The sequence below is a fragment of the Triticum aestivum genome, chromosome 4B (genome assembly GCF_018294505.1).
Source record: "Triticum aestivum cultivar Chinese Spring chromosome 4B, IWGSC CS RefSeq v2.1, whole genome shotgun sequence".
Lineage (NCBI taxonomy): Eukaryota > Viridiplantae > Streptophyta > Magnoliopsida > Poales > Poaceae > Triticum > Triticum aestivum.
Genome location: NC_057804.1, coordinates 1251697 through 1273155, shown reverse-complemented (window position 1 = coordinate 1273155; position 21459 = coordinate 1251697).

The window sequence follows — 21459 nt, the reverse complement described above, 5'->3', positions numbered from 1 at the left end:
TTGTTACTTATGAACTATGGTGTATTTCTCAATAATCAACTCTCGTTCCCTTTAAGACACACCATCATTGTCTAATTCTATAAAGTATCCACCCATCATAGCACTTACCTCAACAGTTTCCATGTGTATATTCCTTGGAAGATCCTCCCATATTGTGTCTGAAATAGAAATGTTAGAAGGAGGGTTCTTCCTTAAATGCTTACATTCCTCTTCAAGGAATCTACATACAGTTGATGACATCAGCGTTATGAAGAGTCTATTCACTATCAAAATCAGAGAATTCATCAACAAATGAGCCAGCCATCAAGCATCAGTCATAATAGTTCCAACAAATTTCTCAGCTAGCACCCAAAGTTGGATAACAGTCATTGATAATCCCCAAGTGCAGGGAATCATCATAGCAATTTCCAAAGGTGGAAGTGATAAGTATGAAGTGTCGAAACCACAAGGATCTAAAGGTAAGATCAATATTCTCTGAAGTCCTATCTCCCACTAATACGACTCTACGTACACCGAATGTTTTGCTTCCAACTAGAAATAGGAAATAAAACTATGTTGTGGGTATAAAGAGGATAACTTTGCATGGTATCGGAGAGCTAAAATATAAAAGTAGGTGTTGTTATCATAAAGTTAGAATATATTAATTAGGTATTATAAATAGCCAGTGTGGAATAATGATGGGTCGGTGTGCGCAATTGTCCTAGGCAATTGTTAACAAGATCGGTAATCATTATTGCAATTTCATATGAGGGAGAGGCATAAGCTAACATACTTTCTCTTCTTGGATCATATGCACTTATGATTCAAACTCTAGCAAGCATCCGCAACTACTAAAGATCATTAAGGTAAAACCCAACCATAGCATTGAAGTATCAAGTCCTCTTTATTCCCATACGCCATGACCCACTTATCCGTGTTTGTGTTTCAGTCACTCACACAACGCAGACAATAAGCAAACCATGAACATATTGCAAAACCTACAGCGGGGATCCCTCACGCTTGTGCGACACGGAGGGCACCATAGGAAAACACCAATAATAAAACATAGAACTCAAATCAATCTAGATCATCAACCAACCCAAAGACAAAGGAAATCTACTCAAAACATCATAGGATGGCAACACATCATTGGATCATAATATGTGGCATAAAGCACCATGTTCAAGTAGGGGATTACAGCGGGGTGCGGGAGAGTGGATCGCGTAAAAGAGATGAGGATGGTGATGATGATGGTGATGTTGATGAAGACGATCACCGCGGCGATGATTCCCCTCCTGATGGCACTCCGGCGCCACCGAGAGAGAGGAGGAGAGGTTCTATCACTTGTGCTTCTTCCTCCATGCCCCCCGGATGGGGAGAGGTTCTCCCTCTGGTCCTTGGCCTTCATAGGGATGATGCCCCCTCCGAGATCGTCCCCCATGGCCTCAGGTGATGATGCCCCCCTCCGTCAGGGTGCCGGAGAGGGCCTAGCTTGATTTCTCGTGGTTTTGGAGGCTTGCAGCGGCGGAACTTCCGATCTCCCTTCTGTTCTGGGGTTTTTAGGATTTATAGGAAGGGTTGGCATCGGTTTCACGTCAAGGGGCCCATGGGGAGTCCACGAGGTAGGGGGAACGCCCTAGGGGGGCGCGCCCTCCACCCTCGTGGTGGCCTCAGGACTCCCTTTCGGTAGCGTTTTGTTCCAGTATTTTTTATATTTTCCAAAAATATTCTCTGTTTATTTTCAGCTCATTCTGAGAACTTTTATTTCTGCACAAAAACAACACCACGGTAGTTCTGCTGAAAACAGCGTCAGTCCGGGTTAGTTCTAATCAAATCATACCAAAATCAAGTAAAAACATTATAAACATTGCATGAATACTTCATAAATTATAGATATGTTGGAGACGTATCAGCATCCCCAAGCTTAATTCTTGCTCGTCCTCGAGTAGGTAAATGATAAAAGAAATAATTTATGAAGTGTGAATGCTAGCAAGTGCGCATGTTTGATCAATGATAATTTGAGTCACCTTTTCTAGCATCATTATATATCATAATAGTAGCTCAACTCATAAAACTTCTCATGATCAAGTAACAAGCTATTCACATGTTAAAGTATAGATCATAAACTTTCTTGAAAACTATATGAAACCTATATATATATATGATTTATGATATATATATAGGTTTCATAGATTTATGATATTCAATTCATTCAACCATTTACTCATAGGATATACGTGAGGCACGTGAGTAAATGTCAAACTACTCCTAATAGATATAAGTGAAGGACAATGAGTAGTCAAATAATTAACTAGCCATGGGAGGATTCTCTCTCATTCAAGATTTCAGATCCAGCGGTTTTATTCAAACAGCAAGTAAAATTTAAAATACTCTCCAAGAAAAACACATATCATGTGACGAATAAAAATATAGCTCTGAGTAAGGTATACCGATGGTTTTGAAGACGAAAGAGGGGATGCATTCCGGGGAATCCCCAAGCTTAGGCGCTTGAGTCTTCCTTGAATATTACCTTGGGGTGCCTTGGGCATCTCCAAGCTTAGGGTCTTTCCACTCCATATTATCCTTATATTGATATCTCACCCAAAACTTGGAAACTTCAATGACACAAAACATCGTGAGCTGGGTTAGTATGATAAAGAGTAAATCATTCACTTTGGTACTATCAAAGAGAAGATTCATAATTGTTCTCACACAATGCCTACTGTACCATATCATTTCTACAATTTATATTGAGCAATATAAGCCATAGAAACTAGAAAACAAGCAAACTATGCATTGAAAACAGAATATGCCAGAAATAGAACAATCTGTAATGATCTGAACAGCAACCATACTTCTGCTACTCCAAAAATTCTGAAAAATTAGGACAGCCCGGGCAATTTGTATATCAATTTTGTGTAAAAATTTCATATCAAAAGCATGGTTCTGTGATTTTTTTAAATCCTGGCAATGAATGCAAAAGTTTCTATTTTTCAGCAAGACCAAATCAACTATCACCGTAAGCCATCCCAAAGGTATTACTTGGTATAAAACATGATTACTACAGTAGCTTAATCATGTGAACACACAAAAACAGTAACGATAAATATTGTGTTGTCTCCCAACAAGTGCTTTTCTTTAATGCCTTTCTAGCTAGGCATGATGATGTCAATGATGCTCATATGAAAGATAAGAATGAAAACATAATGAGAGCATCATGAAGCATATGACTAGCACATTTAAGTCTAACCCACTTCCTATGCATAGGGATTTTTGTGAGCAAACAATTTATGGGAAAAAGAATCAACTAGCATAGGAAGGGAAAACAAGCATAACATCAAAACTTTAAGCACATAGAGAGGAAAGTTGATATTATTGCAATTCCAACAAGCATATATTCCCCCCTCGTAATAATTTTCAGTAGCATCATGAATGAATTCAACAATATAACCATCACATAAAGCATAAATTTCATGATCTACAAGCATAGAAATTGTAATACTCTCCACATGAACAAATTCTTCTCATTCGGAACAGTGGGAGCAAGCTCAACAAAATAACTATCATGTGAGCCATAATCCAATTGAAAATTAAAATCATGATGACAAGTTTCATGGTTAACATTATTCTTTATAGCATACATGTCATCACAATAATCATCATAGATAGTAACTTTTTTCTCATAATCAATTGGAACCTCTTCCAAAATAGTGGAATCATTACTAAATAAAGTCAAGACCTCTCCGAATCCACTTTCATAAATATCACACTAAGATTCAACAGCCTCCAAAATAGTGGGATTGTTACTTCCTAAAGTTGACACTCTTCCAAACCCACTTTCGATGATAGTATTATTCATACTCCAAAAGATATAAGTGAAGTTCATGGAGCATTCTACAATTAATATAGATTAACCAATATCCAATGCTCAAAATATATAAGTGAAGCGCACGAAGCATTCTATAAAACCATACTCAAAAGATTTAAGTGAAGCACAAAGGGCATTCTATAAGCTCATACTCAAAAGATATAAGTGAAGCACATGAAGTGTTCTATAAATCAATGAAGGGTTATCTCATACTAGCATGGTTCATAAATAAAAATAAAAACACAAAGGACACAAATCATGTGAACAAAACAAAAAACGAGGTATACCGATGATTGTTGAAGAAGAAAAATGGGATGCCAACTGGGGCGTCCCCAAGCTTAGATGCTTCAGTATCCTTGAAATATTTACTTGGGGTGCCTTGGGCATCCCCAAGCTTGAAATCTTGCATCTCTTTATTATTCTCACGTCGGTAACTCCTCGTTCTTCGAACACTTCATCCACATAAAACTTAACAAAGACTCTGTGAGATCCATTAGTATAATAAAGCAAATCACTACCTTTACTATGTCCAATTTCATATTAGCATTATACCTATTGTATTCCAACTTCACCATGGTTCATACCCCTGATACTACCCATAGATTCACAAAATAAGCGAACAACACATAGAAAACGGAATCTGTCAAAAATAGGACAGTCTATAGTAATCTGGAAACTTCGTATACTTCTGTAACTCCAAAAATTCTAAAAAATAGGACAATCTAAACAAATTATATATAAGTACCGTGCAAAAAGTTTCAGACCCATTTGGCTTTCCAGTAAAAAAATGTAAATTCACGGGCTACAGCCAAAGTTTCTGTTTTTGCACTGCACATAGTAAACAAGCAATCTTATCATCCTAAAACCAAAGGTTGGCACATTATTTTTATAGTACAATGGATATATACAAGGGGATACTTATTTTTGAGAAACTTCCATGAAAAATTCTACATTGTTTCCATGAGCATGAACACAAGTGTTCAAGGTCGACCCTCACTTCTCTAATGCATAACTTTCCAATCACTTCTCTTTTTGAAAAACCTTTTTAGGCATAAGAGGCAAGTAATTTTTTTTGTATTTTCATTTTTAATTTTTTTGTATGTTTCGCCCACAACTAAGCAAAACAAAAAAGGGAAAAAACTACTTAGTGAAGAAAGCAAACAAGCACACACGAGAATATCAACCCCACACTATTGCTCCCTGGCAACGGCGCCAGAAAAGAGCTTGTTAATCCCCAAGTGCAGGGAATCATCGTAGCAATTTCCAAAGGTGGAAGTGATATGTATGGAGTGTCAAACCCACAAGGAGCTAAAGTTAAGATCAATATTCTCTCAAGTCCTATCTGCCACTGATACGACTCTGCGTACACCGAAAGTTTGCTTCCAACTAGAAACGGGAAATAAAACTATGTTGTGCGTATGAAGAGGATAACTTTGCATGGTGTCAGAGAGCTAACATATAAAAGTAGGTGCTGTTATCATAAAGTTAGAATATATTACTTAGGTATTATAAATAGCGAGTGTGGAATAATGATGGGTCGGTGTGCGGAATTGTCCTAGGCAATTGTTAACAAGATTGGTAATCATTATTGCAATTTCATATGAGGGAGAGGCATAATCTAACATACTTTCTCTTCTTGGATCATATGCACTTATGATTGGAACTCTAGCAAGCATCCACAACTACTAAAGATCATTAAGGTAAAACCCAACCATAGCATTAAAGTATCAAGTACTCTTTATTCTCATACGCCATGACCCACTTATCCGTGTTTATGTTTCAGTCACTCACGGAACACAGACAATAAGCAAACCATGAACATATTGCAAACCCTATAGTGGGGATCCCTCACCCTTGCACGACACGGAGGACACCATAGGATAGCACCAATAATTAAACATACAACTCAAATCAATCTAGATCATCAATCAACCCAAAAACAAAGGAAATCTACTCAAAAGATCATAGGATGGCAACACATCATTGGATCATAATATGCGGCATAAAGCACCATGTTCAAGTAGGGGATTACAGCGGGGTGCGGGAGAGTGGACCGCGTAAAAGAGATGAGGATGGTGATGATGATGGTGATGTTGATGAAGACGATCACCGCTGCGATGATTCCCCTCCCGGTGGCACTCCGGCGCCACCGAGAGAGAGAGAGAGGAGGAGAGGTTCTTGTTGGGGAACGTAGCAGAAATTCAAAAATTTCCTACGTGTCACCAAGATCTATCTATGGAGAAACCAGCTACGAGTAGAAGGAGAGTGCATCTACATACCCTTGTAGATCTCTAAGCGGAAGCGTTCAAGTGAACGGGGTTGATGGAGTCGTACTCGTCGTGATTCAAATCACCGATGATCAAGTGCCGAACGCACGGCACCTCCGCGTTCAACACACGTACAGCCCGGTGACGTCTCCCATGCCTTGATCCAGCAAGGAGAGAGGGAGAGGTTGAGGAAGATTCCATCCAACAGCAGCACAACGGCGTGGTGGTGATGGAGGAGCGTGGCAATCCTGCAGGGCTTCGCCAAGCACCGCGAGAGAGGAGGAGCACTTGGGAGAGGGAGGGCTGCGCCAGGGCAAGGGTGAAGCTCCCATGCGCCTCCCCACTATATATAGGGGTGGAGGGGGCTGGTTTCTTGCCCTCCAAGTCCATTGGGGCGTTGGCAAAGGTGGGAGGAAAGAAATCTCATTATTTCCTTCCCCACCGATTGTTATCCCCCCTTTTTAGGGATCTTGATCTTATCCCTTCGGGATATGATCTTATTACTTCTAAGGGGGGATCTTGGTGCGCCTTGACCAGGGGTGTGGGGCCTTGCCCCCACTACCCACGTCCATGTGGGTCCCCCCATGCAGGTGGGCCCCACTCCGGAACCTTCTAGAACCTTCCCGGTACAATACCGAAAAATCCCGAACATTTTCCGGTGGCCAAAATAGGACTTCCCATATATAAATCTTTACCTCCGGACCATTCCGGAACTCCTCGTGACGTCCGGGATCTCATCCGGGACTCCGAACAACATTCGGTAACCACATACAAACTTCCTTTATAACCCTAGCGTCATCGAACCTTAAGTGTGTAGACCCTACGGGTTCGGGAGACATGTAGACATGACCGAGACGTTCTCCGGTCAATAACCAACAGCGGGATCTGGATACCCATGATGGCTCCCACATGTTCCACGATGATCTCATCGGATGAACCACGATGTCAAGGACTTAATCAATCCCGTATTCAATTCCCTTTGTCTATCGGTATGTTACTTGCCCGAGATTCGATCGTCGGTATCCAATACCTTGTTCAATCTCGTTACCGGCAAGTCACTTTACTCGTTCCGTAACACATCATCCCGTGATCAACTCCTTGGTCACATTGCGCATATGATGATGTCCTACCGAGTGGGCCCAGAGATACCTCTCCGTTTACACGGAGTGACAAATCCCAGTCTCGATCCGCATAAAACAATAGATACTTTCGGAGATACCTGTAGTGCACCTTTATAGTCACCCAGTTACGTTGTGACGTTTGATACACCCAAAGCACTCCTACGGTATCCAGGAGTTACACGCTCTCATGGTCGAAGGAAGAGATACTTGACATTGGCAAAGCTCTAGCAAATGAACTACACGATCTTTTGTGCTAGTCTTAGGATTGGGTCTTGTCCATCACATCATTCTCCTAATGATGTGATCCCGTTATCAACGACATCCAATGTCCATAGCCAGGAAACCATGACTATCTGTTGATCACAACGAGCTAGTCAACTAGAGGCTCACTAGGGACATATTGTGGTCTATGTATTCACACGTGTATTACGATTTCCGGATAATACATTTATAGCATGAATAAAAGACAATTATCATGAACAAGGAAATATAATAATAATACTTTTATTATTGCCTCTAGGGCATATTTCCAACAGTCTCCCACTTGCACTAGAGTCAATAATCTAGTTCACATCGCCATGTGATTAACACTCACAGGTCACATCGCCATGTGACTAATACCCAAGAGTTTACTAGAGTCAGTAGTCTAGTTCACATCACTATGTGATTAACACTCAATGAGTTTTATGTTTGATCATGTTGCTTGTGAGAGAGGTTTTAGTCAACGGGTCTGAACCTTTCAGATCCGTGTGTGCTTTACAAATCTCTATGTCATCTCCTAGATGCAGCTACCACGCTCTATTTGGAGCTATTCCAAACAACTGTTCTACTTGGAGCTATTCTAAATTATTGCTCCATTATATGTATCCGGTCTCTCTACTCAGAGCTATCCGGATAGGTGTCAAGCTTGCATCGTCGTAACCTTTACGACGAACTCTTTTACCACCTCCATAATCGAGAAAATTCCTTAGTCCACTAGTTACTAAGGATAACTTTGACCGCTGTCCTGTGAGCCATTCTTGGATCACTCTTGTACCCCTTGACTGACTCATGGCAAGGCACACTTCAGGTGCGGTACACAGCATAGCATACTGAAGAGCCTACGTCTTAAGCATAGGGGACGACCTTCGTCCTTTCTCTCTATTCTGCCGTGGTCGAGCTTTAAGTCTTAACTTCGTACCTTACAACTCAGGCAAGAACTCCTTCTTTGACTGGTCCATCTTGAACACCTTCAAGATCATGTCAAGGTATGTGCTCATTTGAAAGTATTATTAAGCATTTTGATCTATCCTTATAGATCTTGATGCTCAATGTTCAAGTAGCTTAATCCAGGCTTTCCATTGAAAAACACTTTCAAAATAACCCTATATGCTTTCCAGAAATTCTACGTCATTTCTGATCAACAATATGTCAACAACATATACTCATCAGAAATTCTATAGTGCTCCCACTCACTTCTTTGGAAATACAAGTTTCTCATAAACTTTGTACAAACCCAAAATTTTTGATCATCATCAAAGCATACATTCCAACTCCGAGATGCTCACTCCAGTCCTTAGAAGGATTGCTGGAGCTTTGCATACTTATTAGCATCTTTCGGGATTGACAAAACCTTCCGGTTGTATCACATACAACCTTTCCTCATTAAAATCGTCGAGGAAACAATGTTTTGACATCCTATCTGCAAGATTTCATAAATAATGCAGTAATCGCTAATATAATTCCAACAGACTCTTAGCATCGCTACGAGTGAGAAAATCTCATCGTAGTCAACTCCTTGAACTTGTCGGAAAACATCTTAACGACAAGTCGAGCTTTCTTAATGGTGACATTTACCATCATTGTCCGTCTTCCTTTTGAAATCCATCTGTACTCATTAGCCTTACGACCATCGAGCCGTTCTGCCAAAGTCTACACTTTGTTTTCATACATGGATCCTCTCTCGGATTTTATGGCCTCAAGCCATTTATCGGAATCCGGGCCCACCATCGCTTCTCCATAGCTCGTAGGTTCATTGTTGTCTAGCAACATGACCTTCAAGACAGGATTACGTACCACTCTGAAGTAGTACGCATCCTTGTCATCCTACGAGGTTTGGTAGTGACTTGATCCGAAGTTTCATGATCAATATCATAAGCTTCCACTTCAATTGGTGTAGGTGCCACAGGAACAACTTCCTGTGCCCTGCCACACACTAGTTGAAGAGACGGTTCAATAACCTCATCAAGTTTCCACCATCCTCCCACTCAATTCTTTCGAGAGAAACTTTTCCTCGAGAAAGGACCCGATTCAAGAAACAATCCATATTGCTTTCGGATCTGAATTAGGAGGTATACCCAACTGTTTTGGGTTTCCTATGAAGATGCATTTTATCCGCTTTGGGTTCGAGCTTATCAACCTGAAACTTTTTCATATAAGCGTCGCAGCCCCAAACTTTTAAGAAACGACAACTTAGGTTTCTCTAAACCATAATTCATACGGTGTCATCTCATCGGAATTACGTGGTGCCCTATTTAAAGTGAATGTGGTTGTCTCTAATGCCTAACCCATGAACGATAGTGGTAATTCGATAAGAGACATCATGGTACGCACCATATCCAATAGGGCAACTATGATGTTCGGACACACCATCACATTATGGTGTTCCAGGCGGTATTAATTGCGAAACAATTTCCACAATGTCTTAATTGTGTGCCAAAACTCGTAACTCAGATATTCATCTCTATGATCATATCATAGACATTTTATCCTCTTGTCACAATGATCTGCTACTTCACTCTGAAATTACTTGAACCATTCAATAATTCAGACTTGTGTTTCATCAAGTAAATATACTCAACATTTACTCGAATCATCTGTGAAGTAAGAACATAATGATATTCACTGCATGCCTCAGCACTCATTCGACTGCACACATCAAAATGTGTTACTTCCAACAAGTTGCTATCTTGTTCCATCTTACTGAAAATGAGGCTTTTCAGTCATCTTGCCCATGTGGTATGATTTGCATATCTCAAGTGATTCAAAATCAAGTGAGTCCGAACGATCCATTTGCATGGAGTTTCTTCATGCATATACACCAATAGACATGGTTCGCATGTCTCAAACTTTTCAAAAATGAGTGAGTCCAAAGATCCATCAACATGGAGCTTCTTCATGCGTTTTATACCATTATGACTTACATGGCAGTGCCACAAGTAAGTGGTACTATCATTACTATCTTATATCTTTTGGCATGAAAATGTGTATCACTACGACCGAGATTCAATAAACCATTCCTTTAGGTGCAAGACCATTGAAGGTATTATTCAAAAATAGAGTAACCATTATTCTCCTTAAATGAATAACCGTATTGCGATAGGCATAATCCAATCACGCAAACACCAATCTCGGTGGTAGAGGGAGCGTGCGATGCTTGATCATATCAACCTTGGAAACACTTCCAACATATATCGTCAGCTCACCTTTAGCTAGTCTCCGTTTATTCCGTAGCTTTTATTTCGAGTTACTAACACTTAGCAACCGAACCGGTATCCAATACCCTGGTGCTACTAGGAGTACTAGTAAAGTACACATTAACATAATGTATATCCAATATACTTCTATCGACCTTGCCAGCCTTCTCATCTACCAAGTATCTAGGGTAATGCTGCTCCAGTGGTTGTTCCCCTTATTACAGAAGCACTTAGTCTCGGGTTTGGGTTCAACCTTGGGTTTCTTCACTAGAGCAGCAGCTGAATTGCCGTTTCATGAGGTATCCCTTTGTTCCCTTGCCCTTCTTGAAACTAGTGGTTTCACCAACCATCAACAATTGATGCTCCTTCTTGATTTCTACTTTCGCGGTGTCAAACATCATGAATATTTCAAGGATCATCATATCTATCCCTGATATGTTATAGTTAATCACGAAGCTCTAGCAGCTTGGTGGCAATGACTTTGGGGAAACATCACTATCTCATCTGGAGGATCAACTCCCACTCGATTCAAGTGATTGTTGTGCTTAGACAATCTGAGCACAAGCTCAACGATTGAGCTTTTCTCCCTTAGTTTGCAGGCTAAGAAAATCGTCGGAGGTCTTATACCTCTTGACGTGGGCACGAGCCTGAAATCCCAATTTCAGCCCTCGAAACATCTCATATGTTCCGCGACGTTTCGAAAACGTCTTTGGTGCCTCTACTTAAACCATTTAATTGAACTATCACGTAGTCATCAAAACGTGTATGTCCGATGTTCGCAACATCGACAAACGACGTTGGGGTTCAGCACACTGAGCGGTGCATTAAGGACATAAGCTTTCTACTGATCGCATAGTCGCTACTATCAACTTTCAACTATATTTTCTCTAGGAACATATCTAAACAGTGGAACTAAAGCGCGAGCTTACGACATAATTTGCAAAAGGTCTTTTGACTATGTTCAGGATAATTAAGTTCATCTTATGAACTCCCACTTAGATAGACATCCCTCTGGTCATCTAAGTGATCACATGATCCGAGTCAACTAGGCCGTGTCCGATCATCACGTGAGACGGACTAGTCATCATCGGTGAACATCTTCATGTTGATCGTATCTACCATACGACTCATGCTCGACCTTTCGGTCTCCGTGTTCCGAGGCCATGTCTGCACATGCTAGGCTCGTCAAGTTAACCCTAAGTGTTTTCGCTGTGTAAAACTGTCTTACACCCGTTGTATGTGAACGTAAGAATCCATCACACCCGATCATCACGTGGTGCTTAGAAGCGACGAACTGTAGCAACGGTGCACAGTTAGGGGAGAACACTTCTTGAAATTTTGTAAGGGATCATCTTATTTACTACCGTCGTCCTAAGCAAACAAGATGCATAAACATGATAAACATCACATGCAATCAAATAGTGACATGATATGGCCAATATCATTTTGCTCCTTTTGATCTTCATCTTCGGGGCTCCATGATCATCATCGTCACCGGCACGACACCATGATCTCCATCATCATGATCTCCATCATCGTGTCTTCATGAAGTTGTCACGCCAACGACTACTTCTACTTCTATGACTAACGCGTTTAGCAATAAAGTAAAGTAGTTTACATGGCGTTCTTCAATGACACGCAGGTCATACAATAAATAAAGACAACTCCTATGGCTCCTGCCGGTTGTCATACTCATCGGCATGCAAGTCGTGAATCCTATTACAAGAACATGATCAATCTCATACATCACATATCATTCATCACATTCTTCTTGGCCATATCACATCACATAGCATACCCTGCAAAAACAAGTTAGACGTCCTCTAATTGTTGTTGCATGTTTTACGTGGCTGCTATGGGTTTCTAGCAAGAACGTTTCTTACCTACGCAAGACCACAACGTGATATGCCAATTGCTATTTACCCTTCATAAGGACCCTTTTCATCGAATCCGTTCCGACTAAAGTGGGAGAGACTGGCACCCGCTAGCCACCTTATGCACCAAGTGCATGTCAATCGGTGGAACCTGTCTCACGTAAGAGTACGTGTAAGGTCGGTCCGGGCCGCTTCATCCCACAATACCGTCGAAACAAGATTGGACTAGTAACGGTAAGCATATTGAACAACATCAACGCCCACAACTACTTTGTGTTCTACTCGTGCAAAGAATCTACGCAATAGACCTAGCTCATGATGCCACTATTGGGGAACGTAGCAGAAATTCAGAAATTTCCTACGTGTCACCAAGATCTATCTATGGAGAAACCAGCTACGAGTAGAAGGAGAGTGCATCTACATACCCTTGTAGATTGCTAAGCGGAAGCGTTCAAGTGAACGGGGTTGATGGAGTCGTACTCGTCGTGATTCAAATCACCGATGATCAAGTGCCGAACGCACGGCACCTCCGCGTTCAACACACGTACAGCCCGGTGACGTCTCCCATGCCTTGATCCAGCAAGGAGAGAGGGAGAGGTTGAGGAAGACTCCATCCAACAGCAGCACAACGGCGTGGTGGTGATGGAGGAGCGTGGCAATCCTGCAGGGCTTCGCCAAGCACCGCGAGAGAGGAGGAGCACTTGGGAGAGGGAGGGCTGCGCCAGGGGCAAGGGTGAAGCTCCCATGCGCCTCCCCACTATATATAGGGGTGGAGGGGGCTGGTTTCTTGCCCTCCAAGTCCATTGGGGCGTTGGCAAAGGTGGGAGGAAAGAAATCTCATTATTTCCTTCCCCACCGATTGTTATCCCCCCTTTTTAGGGATCTTGATCTTATCCCTTCGGGATATGATCTTATTCCTTCTAAGGGGGGATCTTGGTGCGCCTTGACCAGGGGTGTGGGGCCTTGCCCCAACTACCCACGTCCATGTGGGTCCCCCCATGCAGGTGGGCCCCACTCCGGAACCTTCTAGAACCTTCCCGGTACAATACCGAAAAATCCCGAACATTTTCCGGTGGCCAAAATAGGACTTCCCATATATAAATCTTTACCTCCAGACCATTCCGGAACTCCTCGTGACGTCCGGGATCTCATCCGGGACTCCGAACAACATTCGGTAACCACATACAAACTTCCTTTATAACCCTAGCGTCATCGAACCTTAAGTGTGTAGACCCTACGGGTTCGGGAGACATGTAGACATGACCGAGACGTTCTCCGGTCAATAACCAACAGCGGGATCTGGATACCCATGATGGCTCCCACATGTTCCACGATGATCTCATCGGATGAACCACGATGTCAAGGACTTAATCAATCCCGTATTCAATTCCCTTTGTCTATCGGTATGTTACTTGCCCGAGATTCGATCGTCGGTATCCAATACCTTGTTCAATCTCGTTACTGGCAAGTCACTTTACTCGTTCCGTAACACATCATCCCGTGATCAACTCCTTGGTCACATTGCGCATATGATGATGTCCTACCGAGTGGGCCCAGAGATACCTCTCCGTTTACACGGAGTGACAAATCCCAGTCTCGATCCGCATAAAACAATAGATACTTTCGGAGATACCTGTAGTGCACCTTTATAGTCACCCAGTTACGTTGTGACGTTTGATACACCCAAAGCACTCCTACGGTATCCGGGAGTTACACGCTCTCATGGTCGAAGGAAGAGATACTTGACATTGGCAAAGCTCTAGCAAATGAACTACACGATCTTTTGTGCTAGTCTTAGGATTGGGTCTTGTCCATCACATCATTCTCCTAATGATGTGATCCCGTTATCAACAACATCCAATGTCCATAGCCAGGAAACCATGACTATCTGTTGATCACAACGAGCTAGTCAACTAGAGGCTCACTAGGGACATATTGTGGTCTATGTATTCACACGTGTATTACGATTTCCGGATAATACAGTTATAGCATGAATAAAAGACAATTATCATGAACAAGGAAATATAATAATAATACTTTTATTATTGCCTCTAGGGCATATTTCCAACAGTTCTCCCCCTTGTGCTTCTTCCTCCATGGCCCCTGGATGGCGAGAGGTTCTCCCTCTGGTCCTTGGCCTTCATGCCGATGATGGCCCCTCCGAGATCCTCCCCCATGGCCTCCGGTGATGATGGCCCCCTCCGGCATGGTGCCGGAGAGGGCCTAGATTGATTTCTCGTGGTTCTGGAGGCTTGTGGTGGCGGAACTTCCGATCTCCCTTCTGTTCTAGGGTTCTTAGGATTTATAGGAAGGTTTGGCGTCGGTTTCATGTCAAGGGGGCCTACGAGGAGTCCACGAGGTAGGGGGCGTGCCCTAGGGGGGCACCCCTCAACCCTCGTGGTGGCCTTGGGACTCCCCTACGGTAGCTTTTTGTTCTAGTATTTTTTATATTTTCCAAACATATTCTTCGTTTATTTTCAGTGCATTACGAGAACTTTTATTTCTACACAAAAACAACACCACGGCAGTTCTGCTGAAATCAATGTCTGTCCAGGTTAGTTCTAATCAAATCATACCAAAATCATGTAAAAATATTATAAACATGGCATGAATACTTTATAAATTATAGATACGTTGGAGACATATCAGTCATCATGTCACTTACCTCCTAACTGTACAATAAATCTCACACTACTAGGGAAGACCCTTGTAGCAGCGCTTGTTTTAATGCTATCAGTAGCGCGGGTGGCCGCTCTACAAATAAGGCACTACATCTAACAGATAGTAGTAGCGCTCTATGTACATGCGCTACTTGTAATGACTGTATTAGTAGTGGTTTTCCAACATACGCTACTAATAAGTAGCTGTAGCGCTTTTCTTTGCTCGCGCTACTGCTGTATCTTTCAACATTTTTCCCTTCTTCCTATTGATCTAGAATAGTACCTCGTTTCAATAAACTGCAATTTCACATATACCAGATAAAAATATCATTAACCACAATACCATATAGTCATACAGTATCATTAAGCATTATAGGTACTCATATATAGTCAACATGCATCCTCACATACATATATGGTTCATACAAGAGCATATATGATAAGCAGTACTAGGTAGTCATACAGCATATAGCAGTCTACAAGGGGTAGTCATACAGCCACACACATATGTAGTTCTAGATGATATTGACGACGACCATCATCCTCAAGCCATGGCGGTGGGTGTTCCTGATAGTAATTAGGATGGCATATCCAACACGAAGATTCTTGCCAACGAGGAAGTTCTTCCACCCAACCAAGATGAAGTGTGTGCGACCATCCGTGTCCACGCCATACGCACAGGTGGTGACGGAGCCCCTTGCGGTAAGGCGTATTTCAGCAGAGCCTTCTTTATCAGGCTCGATACCACAACTCACAGATAGGCTCTTTGGCAATTTTTGAATAAGAAAAACATATCAATTAATAAGTACCCTCACACATACTCTTGCAAATATATTTCTACTAAGTATAGGTTTCTACACTATGAAAAACAGTACTACATTTCTACTAAGCTTGAATTCTACTAAGTAAGCATGTAACCGGATTGTACACTAAGTATAACATACCATAACATGTGGATCAACCATGGTACTTGTCAGGTGGGTTACTAATGGCGCCCCGACAAAGTCAGCACATGGAGGAATTATGTCCCATAGGTTGCACACCTCGTCCTCGCTCAGCCTTATTCTTCGAGTATAGATGGCTACATCAAGTAGGTCCTCACCATCTTCATCCGTGTTGAGATAAATGACGGTCAACTTGGGTCTTTTTGCTCTGAAGGAGAAGCTGATCAACTCACCACCAGTGATACCCATGTGGGAGATGAAACGGTTTGATACGTCTCCGTCGTATCTACTTTTCCAAACACTTCTGCCCTTGTTTTGGACTCTAACTTGCATGATTTGAATGGAACTAACCCGGGCTGACACTGTTTTCAGCAGAGCTGCCATGGTGTTATTTTTGTGCAGAAATAAAAGTTCTCGGAATGACCTGAAACTCCACGGAAGTTATTTTTGGAATTAATAAAAAATACTGGCGAAAGAATCAAGGCCAGGGGGCCACACCCTATCCACGAGGGTGGGGGGCGCCCCCCCTAGGGCGCCCCCTGCCTCGTGGCCCCCCTGGTGCTCCACCGACCTCAACTCCAACTCCTTATATTCACGTTCAGGGACAAAAAAATTAGGGAGAAGGATTCATCGTGTTTTACGATACGGAGCCGCCGCCAAGCCCTAAACTCTCTCGGGAGGGCTGATCCGGAGTCCATTTGGGGATCCGGAGAGGGGAATCCATCGCCGTCGTCATCATCAACCATCCTCCATCACCAATTTCATGATGCTCATCGCCGTGCGTGAGTATTCCATTGTAGGCTTGCTGGACGGTCATGGGCTGGATGAGATTTACCATGTAATCGAGTTAGTTTTGTTAGGGTTTGATCCCTAGTATCCACTATGTTCTAAGATTGATGTTGCTATGACTTTGATATGCTTAATGCTTGTCACTAGGGCCTGATAACCCTCAAGTATAGGGGATAATTGTAGTCTGTTTTGATAAGTAAGAGTGTCTAACCCAACGAGGAGCTAAAGGTAGAACAAATATTCTCTCAAGTCCTATCTGCCACTGATACGACTCTACGCACGCTTAATGTTCGCTTTACCTAGAACAAGTATGAAACTAGAAGTACTTTGTAGGTGTTGTTGGATAGGTTTGCAAGATAATAAAGAATACCACTACAAAAAAATACACTTCCGTGATGATATGTGTTTGTCATAGTATGTCGCGTTTTTTTGTCATGCATGTACATCCATGACAAATTTATGACAGAATCAAGATAGTCATACATGTGCTGTCGTAGAAGTGTTCGATGACATTACCAAAATTATCATCACGGAAGTGTCCACTTCCATGACGATAAATCGCGCGTCACAGAAGTGGTTTCGTCAAGGGTGACCGACACGTGGCATCCACCGTAAGGGAACGCCGTTAAGCTATCGGGTCGGGTTTTGGATCCGATAACCCGTTAACATCCCCGGCCAATGGGGATTTTCCACGTGTAAAATCATCATTGGCTGGAGGAAACACGTGTCGACTCATCGTTGGGACAGATGTCATCCACTCATTGGACAGAAGGCGCCTATGATACGTCGAGATGTGGCACGGCCAATCAAGTTTAAATGGGCTGGCCCAACTAAAGGCCCACAAGATTTGGCGGCCCATAATGGGCCGGCCCAGTTAAAGGCCCACGAGATTTTGCGGACTATAATGGGCTGGCCCAGCTAAAGGCCCACAAGATTTCGTGGGCCATAATAGGCCGGCCCAGGTAAAGGCCCACAAGATTTTTGTGTGCCATAATGGGCCAGCCCAGGTAAAGGCCCACAAAATTCTTGCGGATCATAATGGGCCGGCCTAGCTAAAGGCCCACAAGATTTCGCCAACATTAATGGGCCCGCCCAGCTGTAGGCCCACAAGATTTTGAGGACCCTAGTTGGCCGGCCCATTAACTGGCTGCCATGTTTTGGGCCAAATGCCGGCCCATAATTGATCCGGTCCATTAATGGCCTGCCACGTTCCGGGCCTAGTAATGGCCAATATAAGAGCCGGCCCATTAAAAGCCTCCCACTTTCTGGGCCAAATCACGGCCCAAATCAGGTCCGGCCCTTTAAGAGGCTTTGGGCTCAGTTATGGCCCATATCAGATTCGGCCCGTTGACTGGACGCTATGCTTTTGGGCCCACTTGCTAAAGGCCCATTTAGTAATTCGGTCTGATATTAGTTTCGGCCTGTTAAGGGCCCATTTAACATTTCGGCCCTATATTAATTTTGGCCTGTTAAAAGTCCGTCATATAGTTGGGCCTAACTACGGCCCGGTTTGCATCCGGCCTGCTCGCAGCCGATATCTAATTGGGCCAAACAAAGACCGAGACAACTTTGGCCTATTAAAAGCCCGTGAATTGATTCACACAATCATGGGCCGGGGTCCATTTCGGGCTGCCGCCGGCCCGTGAGCTATTCGGCACGTTTTAGGCCCAGCCTACTTCTCAACCTCCTAGAAGCCCATTGAGTTTTCTTGCAAAAAGAGGGCCGGGGTAACTCGGCCTATTAAAGGCCCGAATCTACTAGTGGGCCAATTTGACGGGGCCCATGATGCGGATCATACATCGTGATTGCATGACGGCCCGATTATGTACCGTAGTTTTACGGTTTGTCCGGTTTACTGCGAAGACAGGATATATATACAGTAAAATAACTGCAGCATCGTGAATAAGAAAAAACCTAGACTATACAATAAAGAAATTACGGCATATTACATCCACTAGGCATCAAAGTTCGCCACTATGATAATAAAGCACAAGCAGACAGTAGATTACATACACTGGGCATCAAAGATCGCCACCAGTGCAAATAAACACGCCGACAAAATAATATACAAAACCGACAGCACTTCAATAGAGTTCAAGAAAGGTTAGCCCTGCTGGGGAGTTGCAGCGCAAGCAGCTGAGCAAGATGATGAGACTGCGCTTGTTCAACACTTATATCTTCCTCACTTTGAAAGATAAACAAGCAGACAGATGACAGGTTTTGCACATAAAAGTATCAGTGCTGACAATTCATCACATTTCTTACTGACGAATAAAGTGACACAGTTTAAAATTGCATTAACACAATATGGTATTGTTCAGGTCAAGACATGGCAGGAATTGACATTGTGAAGGAGTTGGCAGCTTCACGACACCACTGGATTACAGATCAAGAACTCATAAGTATCAATGGTTAGTGTGCTATCAATTTATCCCATTTCAGATTGGCAAATAAAGAGGCGGTTTAAATAATAGTAGAATGATATGACATTGTTCATAGTTAAGACATTGCAGAATATGACATTGTGCTGTAGTGGGTAGGTTCACACACACCAGTGGATTACGGATGAAAACAGAAGCATACATGCAGTGCAAAAAGAAGATCACTTGCTCTGTATAGTTTAATTTACATGGTATGAAGAAGGAACTTGGTTGTACAACTGAAAACTTAAATTGAGGACAAACTTTTGTTTATGAACTACATAACAAACTTTAAACATGCAATTTGATGCAAACACCAAAAATAAACAGTTGTTGCAGTCATGCCTAACCAAATATACACAACAAAGTTTGAAGGCTTGAGAAGGACAAACTTACATTACTGGTGAAGAGAGGCTCTATAAAGCCCTTGTCCATGCTGATGGGGGGGGGGGGGCAATTCAAGAAGGTTAGCACAGAATGTTCTTCATAAGCATTGCCTTTATTCTACATTTTGTTAAGAGTAAATATAGATGTGATAATATACGAAAAAATGGAGAATATTTAAGATAAGATGAAGAGTGATGCTACATAACCAAGTAGCTATAAATGTATGTGCAGCGATATAGGCAAAAGGCACAACCAAGAGCAATGCACAACTAAACTTCTTCAGTACCAACCTTATGGTAAGAGTAAATATAGATCTGATGTGCAGAAAATGGAGGGCAAAGGAAAATAAGCTGCATAGTGATGGTACATGAACAACTACCTGTCAATATAAGTACACTAATAAAGGACAACATGTACTTACAAGAACAATGCAGAGCTAAAAAAATTCATTGGCATTGGATATATTCTACACTAATGTAACCATTCATATAGATCAGATAATTTGGAGCAAACAATTGATAAGCAAGCTATCATGCATACTGCTGTCACATAATGAACCAGGTATGTATGCAAGTACAGTGATACAGGACAACAGGTACTAACAAGAGCAAAGCAGCGGGCAGCATATTTGCGATATCCTGTCGTTCTTTTCAAACCGAAATTCTTCTTTGAGCTGATTTCCTGCAAAAAAGATCCGTAAGGCACATGCGAAAAAGTAGAAGTTCAAATTGTCATGTGATTTCATAGACAGTACCTCATCCTGGGAACGAGACCAGTGCATAACAAGGTTTTTCCATTCAATGTCTTCTAAATTTAGCACAGGAGACTTCACCAGAAATTCGTTTATAGACTTGCCATCAAAGTGTGATTTCCTCAGGTAACACCGATACTGCTGCAATGCTTCCTTGAAAAGCACAAGCAAGCTTTGCTCGTCATGACTATCCAGATTGACCCTCACCTAGTTACAACAATGTAATGTAAATCATTGATGTGTTCGATCAGCAGAAAACAGGAAAATAATAACCATGAATAATAGCACTTACACGTAAGTTGGACAGAAAGATGTAAAAATGGTGTTTGTCTTCACTATAATCTTCCCATGATGGGAATATATGCACGTAGTCCCTAACAACATTGAAAGCATTGTCTTTTAAACTGGGAATAAATGGAATGGGGTTCCAATCTGCAGGAATTGGCCGTCTCTGCAGTTGGGATAGGTCTTCGGCCGGTGGACTTGCTATACTTTTTGCTGGAGTGGGATTTTTCTGTGGTACGGCTGGTGCTATGGCAAATGAAATCGGTATACCTTTTGCTGGAGTGCAGGTCCTGTGTGGTGGGGCTAGTGGTGTGGCCAGTGAAGTATGGGTACAGTCTGCTGAAGTCGGTCCTATGTTTTGGTCACTGGTTGTACAACCAATATAAGTGGGGCGCTGTCTGATTTCTCCGGCACCACCACGTTTTTCAAGGACTTTGCTGGTGCTCCTTCAGGTTCGGCAATCACCCTCTTCCTTTTTGATGTCTGATGCACAAGAACAACATTTGAGTGAAAAAACATGGTATGACAATAGATGGAATATGTATTGATAATGGATGGGCATAGCATCTCGAGTTATATGATGAGTAAACTAAGCAGATGGTGGTGCAACAAAGTAGAAGAAATGCAAGACAACATATGCAAGATACGTGCAATCAATA